The following is a 21,861-nucleotide window of genomic DNA, read 5'->3' as shown; positions in this document are numbered from 1 at the left end:
TCTTCTAGAATATCTCTTAAAAAATATTTTCTTCTAGATACGCCGCGTTTACATAATCAAATAGTTTGTGGTATAGCATTCTCATTATACAATGTATGGAAAATATGTAACACTAGTCTTGCAGCAACTGTCATGAAAGAATATATAGATCGAGCAATTCACCATCGCCAATCACCGTTGCCGATGCAGGGCACTTGGCATACGCTGTCATGGATGCTAGGCGAACCATTGGGAAACTTTGACAACTGCAAAGCCTTCTCGATTTATCCACGTTGCTTCAATGATGCCATCGGTTATGGTGCATGTAGTCGACGAATAATAGCCAAGAAAACAATGCTGACATATGGCGATATAGTGTAAACATGCCTCTAACTTCAATAACAATATATAAAGCACAGAAAACCCGGGTATGATTTTTATTGAAACTAGCACCCTGGCAGTCCGACGCGCTGTAAAAGATAAATCACTGAAAATAACTTTTTGCCATATTATTCTAAAATCCTGCAAGGAGGTCGATTAGTGTAAGCGTTAGAGCGTCGGGCAGCTAAACCAGAAGTTATAAGCTCAAACCTCAAATGAAGCAGTCATTTTTTTAACTTTCAAATTCTGGCTTGAGACAGGCGGAAGAACAAGACTCTGATTATTGTAAAGATTATATGTAGTGGGTAAGTGGAACGTTCTAGAACAAGTGACTGATAGCCAATTTTTAGGGTCATACTAAAATGGCATAGACATTACAATGAAGAGGAGAAATCTATCAAAGAAAAATGTCAGTTATGATAATTCTGCAAATTATTCTCATATTCATCTAATTTTAAACGCCAGGCCATGACAACTCTTACCATTTTTACCACAAATTCTGACACCTTATATGATAAAACCATCCTTTATTGTCTGGCATCTTTGTGTTAAACTAGAATTCTTTGAGAACCGTCAATGTCATCACCGATGTCAAACATTTGTTTGACAAGTTTCACTCAAAATTGGCTATTTTTGTGTTAAAGGCATTTTACTAATCATTTAAGATGAGTTTACACTAATTTTAGTAGATTTTATCAGAAAAAGTCGAGGTTTTTTTACCATTTGCAATTGTTTTTGTTCAGGGTGCTCTGACCGCTAAAATGTTTCAAGAATAAAATCGGCAAAATTGATCACGGTTTAAACGCTAAAAAAATTACTGGTCACTAGTTGTGTGGCTGTCTCTTTGGTATAAGTTGCAGCGTTAAGGTACGGCCACGCGTGCCAATTTTTGCGTTTGTTGTGACCGAAATCACGAAATGAACGAAAAACAGAGTCATTTGGCCGAAATTCACAGAATTGTCAGAACTGTGCATGCACGCCGAAACTGTCGACGAAACGCTTTTAATTGGCTAAACAATTATTAGCAAGCAGGATTTTAGCAGCTTTCATGGTTTATATAGTCGGAGACACATAATATGACAAGCAATAAAAATACTAACGCAATTAGCCATTGTAAATACGATGCATCTGACTTGATTGCGCTAAAGATAACAACTCTTTTTACAGCGGAACTTTTGCTGCCAAAGAAGAAATTGTTGTTATTAAAAAAGATTTGTAGCCATAGTGTCCGAATGATAAAAACTAACAATAGCGCAATTTAAGCAGTTGCATTGTATGTACTGTATTGAATTGCACTCGTGCTTTTATTGTGTGTCGTAATACGTGTCTTGGACTATACCAATTCCATGCTGCTAAAATCACGCTCGCTAATAATTTGTTTAGCCAATTAAAAGCGTTTCGCTGACAATTTCAATGAGCAAGCAAAAGTCTAACAATTCTGTAATATTTGGCCAAATAATAGTTTTTCGTGATTTCGGTTGAAACTAATGAAAAAATCGGCACGTGTGGCTGTACCTTTAAGCTGTTGATCTATTTGCCCAAGTGTAACTATTACATCATAATCACATGTTTGCTTGATTCTCCCGAGTCTGAGGCAATTCACTAGGTTGTCGAAAAGTTTTGTTTGCAATCTATAACTGGAATAACTCTTTGGTTGCATCAACTAGAATAACTCTATGACATTCATAATGTTTGCTTTGAATTCATTACAGGTTCTGCATATTGTAAAATCTTCTGTATAACCGGCTAGCCTAGAATCTGGTAGTCAGCCTTAGGTTTGTTGGCAGGGTCCTTAAACAGCCTTTATTGAAAATATTAATAGCTTCAGAGTTACACGAGCATAGCGTAATAAAAACATAAAATTTTGCCATTTGATCAATCCCGTGCTATATGCAACGCTGTTCTTAAGGCTAGTTCAGACTATATCGTGGTACTCCGCGATACATCGGTGCTCGTCGATGATAATAGTGTTCGCACTATCACAAAACCCTCCATACATGTTTTTATCGATGAATGATCCACAACAGTGTTCTTACTGCACAATGTGGTCGTTAAAACAAGGGAATACTAGTCCCGCAGCAACTACCATGACGAGAACTATAGATTAAACAATTTATGACATGCAATCACCATCGCCCAAGTAGTACACATTGCACAAACCATCAAGGATATGTGGCGAAGTATTGCGAAAGCTTTACAGCTGCAATGCTTTTTGACATATTTGTGTTGCCTCAGTGAAGTCATCAGTTTATGTGCACATAGTCGACAAATAATCGCTGCGAAACACTGACATCTGGTGATACAATGTGAACTAGCCTTTAGTGCAACTTGTAGCTACCAGAAAAAACTGATGTATCTCTACGGTCTTCATGTTGTAGCTTGGCAAATTCTTAAGCGTTCCCATATCAACTGCGGAATACCGAAGGTAGTCTTGCACAGCAAAAGACTTGTGGCTTTAACTCAGCTGCTTATGTTCACATAAAGCTGCATAGTTGATAATCGTATAAAAATGGCCACTTGTCATTCCGTTCTGAAAATGCAGATCTTCACTTGTACAGTGCATTTTGAGAAGGTTTTGCCTGCGGCTCTTTGCATAAGTTAAACAGCGTTGAACTCTCGCATCGGTGCTAGTAACTGCTGGCTATACTCAACGCGTAGGTTTCCTTTTCACTGCAGATAGCCCCGTTATGCTGCCACCAGCGCTTGTGGCATATATGGAAACCAGGTTTTATAGTGAAACACAAAGTAGGTAAATGTCTTGAAAACATTCTTTTCTGTTTGATAATAAGCCGGCCTTAATTTGGCAAAACACGCGTTAAGCAATTCCCATCTGGGAGATATCAAACAATGCCTTGTGATGCAGAATTGCAGCTTCTATTCGCACTCCAATTACTCCCACTGATCTCTCCGTAACTAGCAATATCGAGTTGTAAAAGTTGGCTCACACTGTAACGCCATATGTTGGCATTGTCCTCTCAGTGATCTTAATGACTGTGTGCATAGTAAACGTATGGTATCCTTGGGGTAACGCGGAGACATCAAGAAAGATTGCAGCTGTTACACTTTCTCTATAGTTCACCAGCATCCACAACGGCCTGTGCAATGTGTACACCAATTGATATGGTGATTGACTCTGATTGATTGCTTGATCTATAGCCTATTCCCTTCAGGATATTTGCTGCGGGACTAGTGGCTCATTATTTTAGAGACTGTATTGCATAAAGGTGTTGCAGTCTAATTGCTGATGTAAACCCAGATGGTTGTGGAGTAATATGAACACTTGTTACGTTTCCATGACGTAACGACATGGCTTCCATGAGGTAACGACATGGCGCGCATCATGTGGATTTGCCGTGCGAATTAAGTGTAGTTTATGGACATTCGCCTGATGCGGATTGACTCCAGAACCTTTTTGAACAAGGTATTGAATTGTACACTGTAAGTTAATAATTAGCTATGCAGTTAGCGACACACATGTTAACGATGCAAATACGTGAAACTCGATCGAGAAAGGACGAATGGACGTATTGCAAATGTTTAAAATTGAATAGTTGGCGCAGTATTTAATGCGCATCATTTACAAGTGCAGTTTCTGTTATTCCCAAGCATGATGAATTCGACATTTTGCAAAACGCAAAACTCGCTCCGCTTGCAAATTTATGCTGTTTTTATGATGCGATTAACTTGCGGATTGGCTCAAATTTGCGCGTCACAAAAACATAGTGATTGTTATCACAGGCGGTCGTTGAAGTATTGTGAGATTAACACGGACATACAGTAAAACAGTGAAACACTCATTAAAGGAAAACGTATCTGCTTTAACAGAGCACCCGTGTTAATCCACAACACGCGAATTCACATTGAAAAACTCATCACATGGTAATTCAATGTGCGCACAATTCCAAGTTTACATCATCTTCGCAATGAAAACATAGTGACTACGATTGCCACCACTGATCTCTTTGGAACTAGCCATATTGAGGGGTAAAAGAGATTTATTCAGTTGCTGCTAGCCATAAATATTTAATTAGCATCAGTTGTGTCATGTGAGAGACACGCGTGCCTTGGGTGACTATATGTTGACGTAACATGAAAGGCTGTTGTGTTTGTCCTTTCTTAGTTAAACATTCGTTTTACTCGCCTTCTAGTCTTGTTCGAGCATAGCTACTGCAAGGCTGCTATGGAGTTTGCAATTAACGAATCGTTTGAGCACTTTTCTTGAAAAGCTGATGCAATGCTTGGGTTTTATTGGTTGTCTGTGTTAATAGCAACCGCACTTTTCACACTTTTGAAAAACTATTGTAATTGTTATGTAGTTGAAACAGTATCTATTTATTGATAATGATCTTAGTCTAGGAAGTTCATAGGTCAAGGCCATAGTATAAAACTTTCTATTTCATGATACATCGGCGTGATTTACAGTTTAGTAGTTGCTGTATTTTTTTTGTAGCAAAATTTTACTTTTAAATAATCCTAATCCAAGTTTTTTCTGCCGCTCATGAAAACACAATGTTTTCTGTTTTTAAAAAGAGGGTTGAGAGGGAGAGGTTGGAGTGCATGTCATCCACAATGAACATTTGCTAGTAAATGTCAAACATGCTTAAACAGATTTAGGCAAGGCGTCTCCAAGAAGCTACTCAGCTACATTTGAACTAGAGGGAAAAAGATTAAAACTTTGAGACAGAAGCTTTAATGCAAGCTCAAGTGTCAGTATAAACAGTGAAACTGCTTTTGCAGCAAAATTGGCATTTGTTACGTTTTACTCAAGGACTGAAAGTGTCTTAATTTGAATGTTTAAACTTTGGCTAGTAGCCGATCGGAGATAGCATTGCTTAAATCTTTACTTTAATAAAAGCTGTGTCCACCCTTCTGCCCGAAGTCACACTTTGAGGTTGAAAAAAAGAATGCTTCCTACGAGGTTTGAACTTCCAACTTTTGGCTCGGTAGACCAACATCCTACCATTTGGCCAAACTTACCTCCTTGTCATGTTGTAAAATAATTATGATGTTGCCAGTAGTTATCACACCGCGTGATCTCTACGGAGCCACGCGCCAAACTGCCTAAGCACTAATATTAACCCTTTGAACCTTGGCTGGTCTCGTCAATGCGTGTCATTAACCCTGGACAATTTGTCCAACAATGTGATGTTTTATTAAATACATTTAAATGTGCTCATAATACAATGATATTTGGCAACCCACAGGAAACAACATCAAACAGAAAAAACAGTATTTTACCATCATTCGGACTAAAACTATAAAAATTCATACAGTTTTTAAAACTCGCAAAAACATTTACGGTAGTATCATATTTATCGAGCACATGTTTATCATCATTTCATGACTCAAAATATACTGAAAAATTGTAGTTAGTATCATCAATATCTTTATTTGCATCACAATCATTACCTATCACCTACCAGCAAACAAAATCGGCCTTGTAAAATTATTTATTTGCATTACAATCATTTATGACCTACCGACGAACGGGTTTTATTGATTTATTTTCGATACCGTTCTAATAAAATTTGTTATTATAACAAAGGAAGTAGATAAATATATTCGAAAACTGTTAAAGCTAGAAGTGAGATTTCTTGTCTCACTTCCTGTGCAAGAATTAGTTTTACTGGTTTATGCTGTTTCTTAGAAACAGCTTTGTATACAGAGCCATGTGAATGCCGGAAAACCGAGAAAACCTGCCATTAGGGTTCCAAGGGTTTATAACGGCTCTAGAAAAGTCTGCTTACACTGTTTGTGCTCCTGCACTCAACTGCTGTCGCTCATACATGTTTTCAAGTTTAAATATTTACAACGTTCTATATAAGTGATAGAATTGATCACACCATTTGCTATAGAAAAGTTGTATAAAATGGAGTTTATTTAAAATTAAACACTTTAACGGTATTTTTTAATTTATGATAACCGCTAAAGCAACAGTGTATGAGCAGTAAAGCACCTCTTCTTTATCTCCAGAAGAGTAGTACTCCAAAGCACTAGCCACTCATAAACTAAGCTGTATGAATGCTGTGCACAGTGATATATTGTGTTTGAAAACAAACAGCACAAGTGGTCTATTAGAATATTAATCTAACCAAATATTGTGGAAGAATTTTGCAATATTGCTTATTGCTTTCAGCTGTTTAATTAAATAAGTTTTACATATTTTATATACTTTAATATTGCTGCATAATCTCAATACACTCTTAATTGAAGCTTCAAGTGTAAAACCTGCAGCCGAGGAAATAAAACATCAGCTGAAAACAAAAGCTTATTGATAGGCACACAAAAAGTGTAGGACTTTGGAAATATCATTCTAATATCAGGGAAATATCAGGGGCTATAGTATAAATTCTAAAACATTTTTTTCATGTTATGTGAGTATTTATTCTAATAGTTTCAGATCAAATTATAAGTTTAAAAAAACTTTGATTTAAATATTTTTTAAACAAGTAGAAATTTTTAATGCAGCAGAATCATAGCTGTACGGCTTTTTCTAGTAAATTTCGCAATCTGCTGTGTTGGAAAAATAATTTGACTATATCTCTATTGTAGTAAGATTGAATTTACTAAAACTTGGAAAATTTACCTAGCTGCTTTGAGACCTCGCAATCAGCCAATTGCGGTGGCCTAATTTGAATAATTTTTAATCTTATAGATCTTGAGGCCCACATTGTTGAGTGAATTAAGGTAATACAATTGTCTAAATTTCCATAGCTCTGTAATCAATTATGGTCTATTATTTGAACGTGTGACCTTGTTACTTTATGCCAATTAAGTAGTATAAGAACAAAGTACAAGTTTGCAAGGTTTGCAAAGAAAAATTTAAAGTCTTTATTGCTGACCATTTTTGGTGCAGGCCAATTTTTGGTGCAGGCCATTTTTTGGAACAAACCTTTTGCTTAAATCATTTTTTAGTAAAGGTCATTATTGGGGTAAACCATTTGTAGTGTAAGCCATTATTGGTGTAAACTATTCATGGTGTAAGAAATTTTTAGTAGGGACCAATTTTATTGAAAGGCCATTTTTGGTATAAACCCTTTTTGGTATGTGCCATCTTCAGCACAGACATTCAGCATACCAGGAAGTATTAGAATTGCACAATGCAAATAGACTGTTAAAACTCTGACCTCATGATAAGATATAGTAAAGATTGCCCATTTTCGGTGGGGCCATTTTTTGCTGTCAAAATTTCTACCAACGTTTCTCAATGCATAGAATTAATACATTAAGGCTAAAAAAGAGGTGGCATGTTTTTGAGGTAGATGGTGTTATGCATCAATCATTTCCTGTGGCATATATTGTCTCATACAGGAAGGCTACCTCACTTGATATACTATACGCTAACCCATGGTATAGAGATATGCCCATGCTTTGATGATCTCTTTTTCAATAAGCTCAGCAGTACTAGAATATAAAGGTCTACATAGTTGAAAAACATTTTTCAAAAATTTGACATATAAAGATTATTGCCAAATGTTTAAATCTTTCCAGATCACGGGCTATAATTTAGTAGCATTTTCATGTGTTACTTCTATGGTATATAAAAAACTCATTTGTAAACACTTTAGATCTCAGTTTTTTGGTGATGCAAAATGCACCTTAATATCACACACTTGAAAGAAAAATAATGTCCTAAAACTGACCACCTCGTCTCTGATTTCTTACTAAAACTGGTTTTTGTTTGCTGTTCTACTTTTGTGGTTTTTGCTATACTTCTTGTGGTTCTTACTAATAATGACAGCTGTATGCGTGAAGTGGTCTAGCTGATAAGGATAGGGTACATTCTAGCCTGCCTGAGGCAACCTCGGCTACAGTCTGCGCCATTGTGTTCAAGGACTGGCTTATTAGATTATGCAAGAACGTTGATAAGTTCCAGATGCTTCTGTGTAGTAGCTAGCATTCCTTTATTATACAATCAAACACTAGTCGCATTCACCCTAATTCAATTGAGATAGTGAGAACGTTAGAAGTGATACCTTCCTCTAACACTATGTTTCCATGACTGGCTAAACGGCAAAATAGAAATAAATAAAATGGAATCGGCCAAAGACCCCCAGCAAGTCAAACGAGTTTTGTTACCCTTAAATTTTATCAAATGTTTCAAGTTTTCGAAAGATGGGAACGGTACTTGCGAAAATGCAGCTCGAGCTGTTCCATTTTATACATTTTCTAAACTTCCGCCATTTTGATATTAACTTGATGAGACAGGAGTGTGTCGATATAACCTCTGGTGTAGAATTCCTTACCTTTTTTACCAAAGCGCTCGGTTTAATCCTCAACTAATGAAACCTTATCGTATGCTAGTTCAGTGGGCACACAACTCCAAATCCGTATCATCTACGTTAATCCTTTGGCAGAGGAAACGACCAGAATGTCATTTACCGGTTGCGTGGGGAAACGACATTTATGTCTATTTCGGTAGACGTTTATAAAGCAGTCGTCTAGTAACGTTAAACAAAGGATATGAACACTAGTAAGTTTTAAATATCATCAACAAGATATCAGTCGGTGATTTACAATATGAAACGATTATCTGAGAGGCGTTGCTTTGTGCTAAAAGCTAAACAAATCGCGATTCCTTGGAAAAGATTAAAAGTTGGAAAAACCAGTCAACATCGGCTCAACTTCAAAACGGTAAAATAAAAGATTGTTTTATTCAGCGATCGTTAGTGATTTTTTGTCTGGTCAGAATAAAAATAATTCAAATGATAGAAGTGATGTAAACTTTTTGGAATTTTAATATACTTGGAATATGCAGAGAAAACGATCGTTATGGTGGCTCGCACGGCTACGTTATAGCGTTTGACTCTACCGAAAAAAATGCTTCCAACCATTTCATACAGGGACAATTGCACATGGTTGTAATTTTTTTTGATTAGTAGATATGTGAATGAATGTATATGTACAAAAAATTTTGTTCATAGAAATAAATTTAAGATTTGAGCTAAGCATGTTCATAAAATATCGATTTTATTGAATTTTCGAAAATAAATTACTCAAGTCTCGGTTGTTTTTGAGGGGCTTATACCCGGTCAAAGGGTTAACTCTGAATCAACTGAGAAAGTAGAAACTGTAAAAAACCTTTCCTTAACTCTTTCACTACTGCGCTAAAATCATTATTCTGACCAAATTGATTTGAGCGATGTTTTGAAAAATTGATACACCGCTAGTATTTAAGTAATATCTCGAGAATCAATACAGATATTGTTTTACTGTAAAATGCATCTTACTTAGAACAAAATTATCTACAAGATGAATAAAAAATTGTTTAATGAATCCCAAAACTTTTGATGCCTTCTTTACGTTGAACAAATGCGGTGAGTTTCTTATTGCCATGACGATAATGATCTGGTTTTCTCACTTTGAAAAATAATTAGAAATTGAATTGCTGAGCCAAAAGATTTTTGATTGGTTGCACAAGATTGGCAACAAGGTTGTTTCATTGGAGACAAAATTTGATTGGTCTAGCTAATGTGTAAACTTCGTAATGAAAAAAAAAGCGAAACTTTATTAATAAGCCGCAAGCTGATGCATCGACTTTCGGTCTGTACTTCTATTACCGTGAAAGTCTTTACATCGGCTTACGGTAGCAAGAGTTAAGCTTCATTAGCTAAGATTTCATGATAAGTTGTAAAATGGTCAGTTGCAAATTTTATAGCCTCTGTTAAGGAGTTGTATGGCACAGACGCATTAAAGGGCTGGGAACAACACTTTGTTTAGATGTTCACATTCATATAGGTGTTATACAGCTCAAATCACGCTGCACACACAAGTTTAATAATATTATAATTATCTGGTTGTTTAGTTAAATAAAAAACTACCATGCAATAATTGCTTTAAAAGTTCTTTTCTAAATTAATTCTGATATAGTACTTAAAACTAAATGTGAATGCAAAAGTACCTTGATAGTAGCATATTTATTTAAAGCTGGCCATTGACGGTTTAGACCATTTTCAGTGTTGGCCATCTTTGGTATAGGCTGTTTTTGGTATAGACCATTTTGGATGCGAGCCACTTTTGGTGCAGACCATTTTTGTTCAGTCCAATTTTTAGCACAAGCCACTTTTGAAGTAGACTAACATTGATGAAGACCATTTTTAATGTAAGTGTTTAGCACTAACAATTTTTTGTGTAGGCCAATTTTCCTGCCATCGTCCTCCTATGAGTGCATGCCATTTTAGCGAAAGCCTCTTTCTTTGCAGGTAATCCTTAAATCGGATGAATTCAATCATACTGTTAGCCACACCTAGAATCAATGCGCATAGCTAAGTAATAAATAAATTGGCACATTCTTGTGGCATAAATTCAAGCACATTTATCATTTCCTGTGTAGAGCATCCGTCATTTCCTGCGGCACATGTTGACTCACTCCAAAGGAGCCACCAACCTTAGCAAGCTATACATATATAATGTAGAGTAATATTCATGATGCTTATTTAGTTTATCAGCCAGAAAGTCTACTACAGAAACTATACCCATCAATGAAACTTGTTGAAGTCATTGTAGAGAGAAATCATATTATTTCTAATCATTTATGTTATGTATTCACTAGCTAAACCAACAACTTAATTCTTTAAGGCTACATTAAGTATATCTTTACTAGCTTCAGCTCACTATTACACTCGTACATTCAAGTCTGTGCAGGGTTAGCATTTGGATCTCAGGCTAAATTTTTGTACTTCAAAGTCAAGCAAAACCAGTAGATAGCCTATATCACAACACATTGATCTTTGGTGTTAAGACCACCACTCCATGAAACACACCAGAGATAAAATTCTTGTTGTCATCAGCAAACTGGACCATTTGGATCTCAGGCTAAATTATGGTATTTCAAAGTCAAGCAAAACCAGTACATCACAAAAGATTAATATTTGGTGTGAAAACCACCACTCCATGAAACACACCAGAGGTAAAGTTCTTAGTGAAATCGTTCCTGTTGACACTAGAATGGAACTGTAATTTGGTTAAGTTTGGGAATCACACTAATGAACCTTTTGGGATGTTTTTAAAAGTGTTGTTACATTCAATTCTTCAATCTGTCGTGAATTGAATCCATTTTGTTTGAGAACCATTTACAACAAATATATAACCAAAAGAGTTGAAAACCAGAACAAAACAAAGCATCAGAACTTCACTGCTTTGATGTTTTCCTGTACCAACAGCACTGGGTGACTATTTTTAGACTTCCGCATTACTTTGACTTTTATGGAACTAAGGCTAAACTTAGGTAGTTTCAAAGCTATTAATTGGTGTCATATCTTGTCTGTTATTCATTTTATGAATCAGGCTCACTATCATGTCAGAGAGAATATTTCAGCTGTCTGTTTATTTCTACCCTTTCACTGGGGAAGTAATCTACACTAGTGCTGGGCATGAGTACTTCTTGGCCAACTTGAGCACTCTTGGCTTTTTGAGTTTTTGGGTATCGGGTTTGTTGATAGGACTCTTATGTCTAAAATTTTCAAACATCAGACATATTTTACAATTTACAATTAAATTATAATTCTATTCAATTTATTTATTAGTTTTTACTATTTTCTATCGACCGAAATTCGTGTTTGCAACGTTAACAGGTGGGTTTTTAAACAATGCTTAGAGCGCAGGGGGTAAATGATCGAGTTTTTGTCCACTCTACTCGACAGATTCATGTACCAGAACTCGAACTCGCAAGTCAAAATCTGAACCGGCAAGATGAAATGCCCAAAATTTCTATTACTCGAGACTCGAGAGAAAATAAACCCGCGAGTTCAACCAGTTTTGTTACCCGTGCCCAGCACTAATCTGCACAATTATTCCTGTATGTAGCGAGTTGGTTGAATGATACAGATAGTAGTGTGTCTGGTTGCTAAGCCAAATGTCTTTTTTTCACCATCCAACTGTGGCTCTAAACAAACAAATGGATGGACACAGGTTTTGTATAGTAAAGATAGTATGAAGAATTTTAAAAATAGGGTTCAGGATTTTTTGACTCGATTGTTGTTATTTGAGTGCAGTGAAACTTTTAAAAGACAACTTTTTAGCCAATAAATTGTGAATGCAGATTTTATCAGAAAGTAGGCCTACCAGTATTTTTGTATAATCCTAGTTTGTGTTTGACAGATGATCTGTCATCACCTGTATCTTTGAGGCTAAACATTATTTAGCCTCAGCTCCAAGTGATTGTAGACTATTGGCCATTGCATTAGTTCAGTTTGTTGCTGACACCCCCCTAACGCAGCACTAACTTTAGTGTACTGGATTAGTAAGCAGATAAAGGTCTTAAAGTCTATCGATCAACCAGTGTTAATAGGGAAGGATTTGAACATCCCACATGCCTGCTTAGATTTATCTAAGGTTTTCATTCTACGAAGTAATTAAAAACATTGCAGAATGTGACAGCAGCATTTGTCCTAAATTCTGGCACAATCTTAAACCATGATTCTTAAAGCTGGCAGCTATTATGGCAGCTGGCATTTGATGAGGAAGTTATTGGGCTGTCATGTGTACTTGTTGGCTGTCTCTGGAGATACTTACTAAAGAAAAAACAGCTGCTCTTTCTACCTAAAAGTGGTAAATCCTTTCAGTATGCTTTTATTTGCCAATAATGCAGATATATATTGTTTATTTGATGTATATTCCCACGACCAAACGAGCGGAGCGAAGTTTGAGAATTTTTATGATAAATGCATGTGCACACAACTTACGAAAATTATTCATCAACAACGTCGCAAACCCTTGTTTCGAAATCCCATCAACAAATTTAACCATCGTTTTGTAGAGTCGTTAAAGTATAATAACGATACAAAACACATATAAGCCTATTTAAATATGTTACTAAGTCTTTGTAAATTGTCAACAGTCTCTTGAAACTTACCCATCTGATCGGATTATACACAAATAGACATATTAATTTGGCCAAAAAACGTCACAAAACGCTTGAAAAGGTTGGTTTTATAAAAGTTAAGACCGGTAAACGAAACGCCGAGCGACAGAGAATAGAACCATTAAGTCGTGCGCATTTCACGAAAAAATAACGTGCACATTTCACCAGTCTGTAGCATTGTCGAATTGCCGAAGGTTTCTGTAATTAACGTAGAAGTACCGAAATCGTTTCTTTTTTGCCGATTTCAAAGTAACTGACATTTTGGAAACTTTTGAGTACTTTGGTATTCTAATTGATGTCTAAAGCAGTGAAAGTAAAGGAAATGACGATGAAATTTTTTCTAACGATTCTTATGAGATTATTACAATATTTAATTATACGTTTGGATGACTATTGAAGAGTAATAGTCACAATAACAACATCAATGATGGGCAATATGTTACTGTTATTATTTTTTGTAAATAGTTTTGTTAAATAGATTTTCTAAAAATCTATATAAATATCACAACTTCTTGATATTGTTAGCTATGACGTTTTGAAATGTAAAAAAAATTGTGCATTGGTTTTCTATTATTACTGTATTAATATATTAATAATATTGGTTATTCTAATAATATCAGAGCATTTTACTTCTAATATTGGCCAATATTGCATTTCTCCTATTGCTGGGGGAGAAATATAAACATATAATCTTTTCCTTTCATTATTGCTGTGTGTCATGACCAAACACCTTTTTAAATAGGTTTTCTAAAAATCTATATAAATATCACAACTTTTTGATATTGTTATTTATGACGTTTTGAAATGTAAACACAATTGTGCATTTGTTTTCTATTATTACTATATTAATAATATTGTTTATTCTAATAATATCAGTGCATTTTACTTCTAATATTGGCCAATATTGCATTTTTCCTATTGCTGGGGGAGAGATATACACATATAATCTTTTCCTTTCATTATTGCTGTTTGTTGTATATAATAACACCCACATCCAGTACATTACAGCTACCATTGCTGTTATCCTATTGCGCTGCAGTGCCATTTGACTGCTAATATTGCATTTCCCAACCATCAGTACCCTTTCTTTTTTTCCAATATCACTTTGGTCGTGGGCTGTATGACAGGGGAATTTGTAGTTTATATTATTGTATAATATTACTATTGTATATAATAATATTATTATATATAATATTATTATATATATAATCATATTATAATATATATTATTATATATATAATAATATATATTATTATATATATGTATATACATATATATACCGTGAATATTGTGTATATATAATGTATATATTATAATTATACTGTATGTAATATATATTATATATAATACATATTATATATATATATAAAATATTTTGAAATTGAAATCCAAGCAACAAAGCATATATATATATATATGTTTTGTTGCTTGAATTTAAACTTTCAAAGGAAACTTCATCAACAACTCCTACTTTTCTCAAAATGATGTCTCTGAAGAACTCGTCGAGCAACCTTTGATGCATTCAGCTTTTATCACTGTCGACTCATGTTCATTTAAGCTCTTCTCTTAAAATTAATATAATAAACTTTGACTAATTTTATTTTAACTGTTTTGCTGCCAAATAGCCAGTTGTACTTTCCGGTTCATTTCAAAATTAAATTGATTTTTGAGGCTACATTTAGTTTTCCTGAATATCAAAAAGTTTACTTTCTTAAAATTACTTAAAGTTTTACAGTTTTAGCATATTTATAAAATATATCGAATTTATACCAAATTTATACAAAAGCATATGCCTCAAACTTTGACACTTGTTTGCTAAGGCTTTGGGGATTTTTCAAGGTTGTTACCATCTAATTCTAAAAGACAACTTTTTAGCCAATCAGAATGCATCGTCGTCAAAAGTAACTTACACAAATTTTTATTAGAGTTTATCAGAAAGTACCGGTATTTTTCCATGATCAAAAAATTTATTTTAATGTTTTATATGATCTGATTTCTCGGATGTTTCAAGATTGCAATCGATAAAACTTGATCGCAGTCCAAACGCTCAGAATAAAAATACGAGCGAAATGACATCACTAGTTGTTACTGTTGCGATAGTTGATGTCGGATATTGTATTCAAGTTGCAGTATTTCACGCCTTTATTCTGCCAATCACTTACGCTTGATTTGAACGTTTTAACCATAAAGATATTTTGTCGATTTAAGTCTTGAAACATATTAGCAATCAGATCACCTCAAACATCAAGAACAATCGCAAATGATGGAAAAATACTGATATTTGCTGATAACATCCACTACAACTTTGTATAAGTTCATTGTTAAACTTTGGTGAAGCATTAGAGTCCAATCTCGGTGGGTTTTTGAACCGCGATAGATCAGCTCTAAAAGCATGGATACGCAGTGATTGTCATATTCTGGAGGTAATTTGAAGAGGACTGGAGAAGCTCGACAGCTCTTGGTGAGAAAGCGAAGAGCTTGAAGCAGTTTGTTTTCTAGTTAGTTGATTACTAGAGTTTGATTGGAGCTTCCTGTGTCCGAATTGATTAACACTTGTTCTGTAATTTAATCATCAGTCATAGAGGGTAATAGAAGATTGAATCACTCTCCTGCTGACTTGAACTTGGTTCTACGGTCTTCTCTCCTTGGATATTGATTTGTGACACTAATGAAAGGTTCTGTCAATAAGTGAAGCGGAGACAGATGATGATATATATATGCCACTTCGCTGACCTTATGATTGGTTGCTGCTAATTAAGGTCGGCTCACACTATATCGCCATATCTCGGTGTTGATGCTACAATACTTCGATGATCGTTGATGGTAACAAGGTTCACAAACCCATTCACATTTGCATCAGAAAACACTCTGTGACGCAGTGTTCTCATTTTTTTTTTTGCGAAGAAATCTCTTTGTTTTCGCGTGCTTGAATCAAATACAAGTCTTTTAGCAACTATCATAAATGGAAATAAATAAATTACGCTACCCGCTACTACGAATTGCCATCGCCGAAATGGTTCACATTTGAAAGGCTGTCGTCGATGCTTGGCGAAATATCGGTTTACAGCTCATGTAATTGTCGATGAATGCCGAAAGAAAAACGTCGTTATACGGCAATATAGCCTGAACCAGCTTTAGCTTGAGGTCTCAGTTTATAGCTGGTCAAACAAGAACCAAACTAAAGCCTTCAAAGAGCTCATAACAAAATATATGGAATGTAGCTAAGCAGACCCCAAACAAACTTCTCTGCTTTTTGCCTTCAACGCCTTTCAATGCCAAACAAAATCAATGCCTTTTTAACTACTTCCTGTTCTGTTGTCAAGTGATAGTTTTTGCGTTTTAAATCGTAGTAGTAAAAAACATAAAACTTAAAAAGTTCTGTAAAAATTTAAACTCATACAAAATATTTCAACACGCATTCTGACAAAATCGCATAACCTTGAACTTTCTGAATGTAGCTGCACAATAGTAACTTTAGTATTGCGTTTATATAAACAAATATAAACGATTATACCTAACCAGTGTTTATATGTATAGACTTTTATTTAAAATTAATTGATTTTGCTTTTCTATACACGCTACAACAAATTTTTTTATTTACTAGATTACAAACGAAAAAATGTATAGGCCCATAAGGTAAATCAAAAATATACTAACATCTTGAAAATTTTTATAGCTCTAACCAAAGTAATAAAAAGATTAGTTACTGTAACTATATGATGAGCTGTAGTACGAAGCCTTAGCTGGTTTTGCGACTCTGTGTAAACTAGGGGTTACCGTGGGGTACACTGTGTTTCTAGGATGCGGTTAATTTGCAAGTGTTCACCATCCGTGAAATGAAAATGGCAAAAAATACAAGTCAAGCGAGTTTCGTTACTCAAAAATTTTTATCGATTGTTTCATTTTTGCAAAAGATGGAAACGACACTTGCAAATGATGAGCAGGCAAATGCCACTCAAACTCAATTTTAAATGTTTTCTACACTTAATTCATTCTTATTTTGATATGAGCAGTTTCATGTGCTCACTATGACTTTCGGCATAGAGTTCCTTATCTTTTTTAACAAAGCACGGTCGATAATCCGCGTGAAACATTTATCACATGGTAACTCAACGTGCACACAACTCCCAATCTGCATCACCCGCATATTGGAAACAGTGAAAATGAGACGAGAGTGTTTAGTTTAACTAGCATAAAGTGATCAGGTCTCTAACTAAAACTATCTCAGTTATTTAAAAAGAACTTACAAAATTTCAGTAGATTTTATCAGAAAGTATCGGTATTGCTTTATCAGCTGTGATTGTTTTTGATATTTGAGGTGACCTGACTGCTAAGATGTTTCAAGATTAAAATCAACAACACTTGATCACAACTAAAACTTTCAGATCAAGGAAGGTTCAAATATGACATCTAGTTGCAAAAAGACCGACAGAATAGAAAAACGTAACAATGCAACATGAACCCACTAGCCGATATCAATAACCAGAGAAAGAGAGAGAGAGAGAAATAAACAGCTGCGTAAATAGTGATGTCATTTTGGCATGTCTTTTTCCTCTGAGCATTTTAATCACAATAATGTTTTGTTAATTTCAATCTCAAAGCATCCTGACAGTCAGATCACCTCAAACATCAAAAACAATCGCAAATGATAGAAAAATACTGATACTTTCCGATAAAATCTAACAAAAGCTTGTGTAAGTTAACCATTAAGGAAGGTTCATCTAGTAGATAATTACAGTGAGTGTAAGCAATTGTATTGTGGTATTTGGCCTGTCTAGACTAACTCCTTTATAGTGTTGATGAGCTAATCTACAAGAATCTGAAGTTTGTTTGTCCAGAGGTCAGGGATATTAATGAGATGCTGTTCACACAGGTAACGGCTACAAGCCGATTAGTCCCTATTGTTAGTGGATACGTGGCAAGGCACTCAACTAGTTAGTGGGGTTATTTGATGTATAGTCAGTTCTCTAGCTAGCAAGATTGGCTAGCAGACATATAATCAAATATCTAGCTAGTTAGAAAAACTAGCAATGTATAGCCAGATATCTAGCTAGTAATATAAGCAAGAAAACATATTCCAAATATCTAGCCAATAAGATTGGTTGGTGAATGTATAGGCCTACCTAGATATTTAGCTAGTTAGAAAAGCTAACAGATGTATAGCCAGATATCTAGCTAATAACATTGGCTAGTAAATGTATAGCCAGGTATCTCGCTAGTTAGATAGGCTAGTGGATTTACAGCCAAATATCTAGGTACTTAGATAGGCTAGTAGGTTTGTAGCCAGATATCTAGCCAGGTAATAAACCTAAAAGTTACCCTGGTACTTAAACAACATGCCGTGCATGCTAAGCCATTACTTAAAATGTAGTCACAGATACCAGATAGCCAATATTTCAGTAAGGTAGCCAAAATCTGACAAGATAACCACAAAAGGAGAAATTAGAAGATATCAGAACATATGACATTCTAACAGCTGCATAGTAAGGTATTTGTGTCAGGTGCAACTATTCAAAACATAAACTTACTGATTTGAACCCTGTAAAGAATTTAACCAATATACTATAATTTATATACTATAATCATACTATATAAGTACATCAGCCGATTTAGTGATAAAAAAATAGGCCACTACTATATTCTCTAGCTGCCCAATTACAACTTCATAAATTTGGTAGAAATAAAAAAAGAACGATTAAACCAGAATGATAAAAACAAGAACAGATTTCTATAATTTGGTTCTTCATTTCAATTGATTAGTGTTACATTGAAGTATTCTGTATTATACTTTAGCTCTCAATATTTGTTAGTTTAATTTAATTAACAGGATGGGACAACTCTTACATAAATCTATTTATGTTGGAAAGATCTTAGACTATAATTTCCTTGAACATCAAGAAATTAGATGTGATTTCAGCAGTGCCCAAGGTACAACGTCAAAAAAATTATATGTTGCATTCATTAATCAGAGGTTTCTAAGTGATAATTTTCTAACTGCTAAGGCTGGGTTGATGTTACCAGGATGCAAAGTCTAGCCTTATTGATTGAAGGCATGGTAACTAAGGCTATTATTCTGTAAGGCTTATTAGCAGCCACGTTTGTGTGCTGACACAAAGTGTTTACAGAAATGAAGTATGCATTGCTGTTTTCAACACATTAAACAAAATAAGAAATGAATGGTTATATGTTGGTCAATTCTATCTCTGATGGTTTCGGCGTAAACTTTTACACTAGTGAGTTTGCCTCTTCAGGTAGTCTCCCAGAATGCAACAAAGATTGTAGTAGACCTAAGTTAGCTCTGCGTTTTCACACTTCGAATGGGTTTGGAGTTGCCCGTTGCCGACAAATTTGCACCCTACCACTCAGGGATTTGCAATGTTTGCCTCAAAACAAAACCTGTTGAAGTGGGCTCGCATTTGTGTAACAGTCACCTTTCAATTCACACATGGTGAACTAGTTGTACTAAAAAGTAATTATTTTTTCATCCTTCTAGGAGCAACTCATTCTTGGTGTGTAAATGTTAATGTAAAAGTAAAAAGTCAAACAGAAACAACAGTTAGTAGCAGTAAAAAGTTTTTGTAGCAGACACATTGCAGTTATGTGCGAAATTTTTTTGCTTCCACTGGGGAATGCTTAGCCGAATATTAAGCCTGGTTCCCATATACGACGCACGCACCACCACCAGCAACAGCACCGCAGGGCTATCAGCGCTGAGTACCACCAAGTATCCCCGGTAGTTGCCGGCGGCCAATGTAAGAGCTCAGCAATGTTAAACTTTTGCAAAGAGCCGCAGGCAAAACCTTTTCGAAATGCACTGTACAGGTGAAGGTCAGAATTTTCAAAGAGGCATACCGACCAATTTTTATTGTTCCCCGAGCCTAGCGTCGCAAGTGTTTTGCTGTGCAAGATTGCTGCCGAGATCTTACAATCGACATGGGAACCAGGTTTTATTAATCCTGATCGAACAGCAGTAAACGTTTTCATAATGTCAAAATATTCTCACAGCAGTTGCCTTTGGACAAATTTAGCAAAGCAAAATGGTGTCGAAGGTTTCCGGATTTTACCAATTTCGATTTAGAGTAGAAGCAATTACGAACCCATTTGAAGCCTGGATATCTAGTTTAGGAGGCAAAAGTATTATGACATTAAGTCTAGTGCCCTTTTAAACTGATTAGATATCAAGCCCCAATGCCTGGCTAAAACAAAGGAAAATCTCCAACAGAGCCTATCATGAAACAATTGTTTTGTCTCTGCAGTCGCTGATCATCAAAGCTTTTGGGCCATTTTGTTTAACTTCTTAATTCAACCAATGATGACGCAAGCTATATTCTACACAAGCCTAAACACTTAGAACCTGCATAAATTTTCAACTGATACGCTTTTTATTACCAAAGCTAATTTATTATTGATAACAATTATTTGAATCCACATGTGAAGAGCATAAATTTCAACGAGTGACCTAAATTTTCGAAAAGGTAGGTCAATAGCATAGATGTAGTTTTACCCATAAAGGAGGCAACAAAGCTGTAACCACCTAATCACATCAATGGTTTCCTTTAATATTCACTATGTTTCCATGACATGCATCATGTGGAGTTGTGCACAAGTTACATTATTGTGCGAATTACGTGTTTCTATAGACATTCATATGATGCGAATTGGCTTCGGCACTTTTTAAAAAAAGGTAAAGAATTGTATGCTATAAGTTAATAATTAGTGACGCACGCGTTAGCGACGCAAACACGTGAAACTGGATTGAGAAAAGACAACAGAAGTATTGAAAATGTTTCAAGTTGAATAGCTGTCGGGGTATTTTAACGCGCATCATTTTCAAGTGCTGTTTCCATTATTCGCAAGCATGATGGATTCGATAAAGTTTTGCAAATCGCAAAACTCACTTAGCTTGCGAATTTATGCTGTTTCCATGATGCGTTTAACTTGCGGATTGGCTCAAATTTGCGAATCATGCGCGTCATGGAAACATAGCGCATCTCATATAGCTCGGCTGTTTGGTTTTCTCAGAATCTTCATGAATTCAACGCTTTTGCCAAAATAAGTTTTGTAGCAGATTCATTCATGTTTTAACTGAGCAATTATGTTATGATTCTCGTTTTACTGCTGCTGCAGTCGGCATGTCTGTGAATCAACCACAGAAGTATTAGCAGATGCCGTGTAACACATGTGATGTTGAGTCAGAGGTGCATCATGTTACAAGTAAACACTACACTCACATGTTTCCATGACACAAGGTTGCCTCATCCGCAAGACAAATGGCAAAAAACAGCAAGTTAAACAAGTTTGTTACTCGTTTACCGAATGAAAAATTTAGAAAAAATTTGCAAAAAAATTTGTGAAAACTATCGAAATTTGGGAAAAATTTGGCTGTTTTTTACTGACACTGATGCATAAAAATATACTGCAGAGGCTATTCCATTTTAAACATTTTTCTGACTCCAGTAATTTCTATTTCTATTAGAGCAATTTCGAGTGCACCGCTATGACCTTAGACATAAAATTTCTTACCTTATTTAACAAAGCACACTCGTTGATTCATATGCGAATGTACAATGAAACCTTTATCAGATGGTAACTCAATGAGTGCGCACAACTCCAAATTTATGTGATCTACTCAATGAAA

At 35.2% G+C, this 21,861-nt stretch overlaps 1 protein-coding gene across 3 annotated transcripts in view; it reads left to right on the top strand.

Annotated features, from left to right (window-relative positions):
- LOC137402174 (glypican-6-like) overlaps nt 1-21,861 on the top strand; it is a 70,958-nt gene that overhangs the window by 18,331 nt on the left and 30,766 nt on the right. The window lies entirely within an intron of this gene.

The sequence above is a fragment of the Watersipora subatra genome, chromosome 8 (assembly GCF_963576615.1).
Source record: "Watersipora subatra chromosome 8, tzWatSuba1.1, whole genome shotgun sequence".
NCBI lineage: Eukaryota > Metazoa > Bryozoa > Gymnolaemata > Cheilostomatida > Watersiporidae > Watersipora > Watersipora subatra.
The sequence above is the reverse complement of the archived record's forward strand: the minus strand, read 5'-3'. Positions and strand labels throughout refer to the sequence as shown.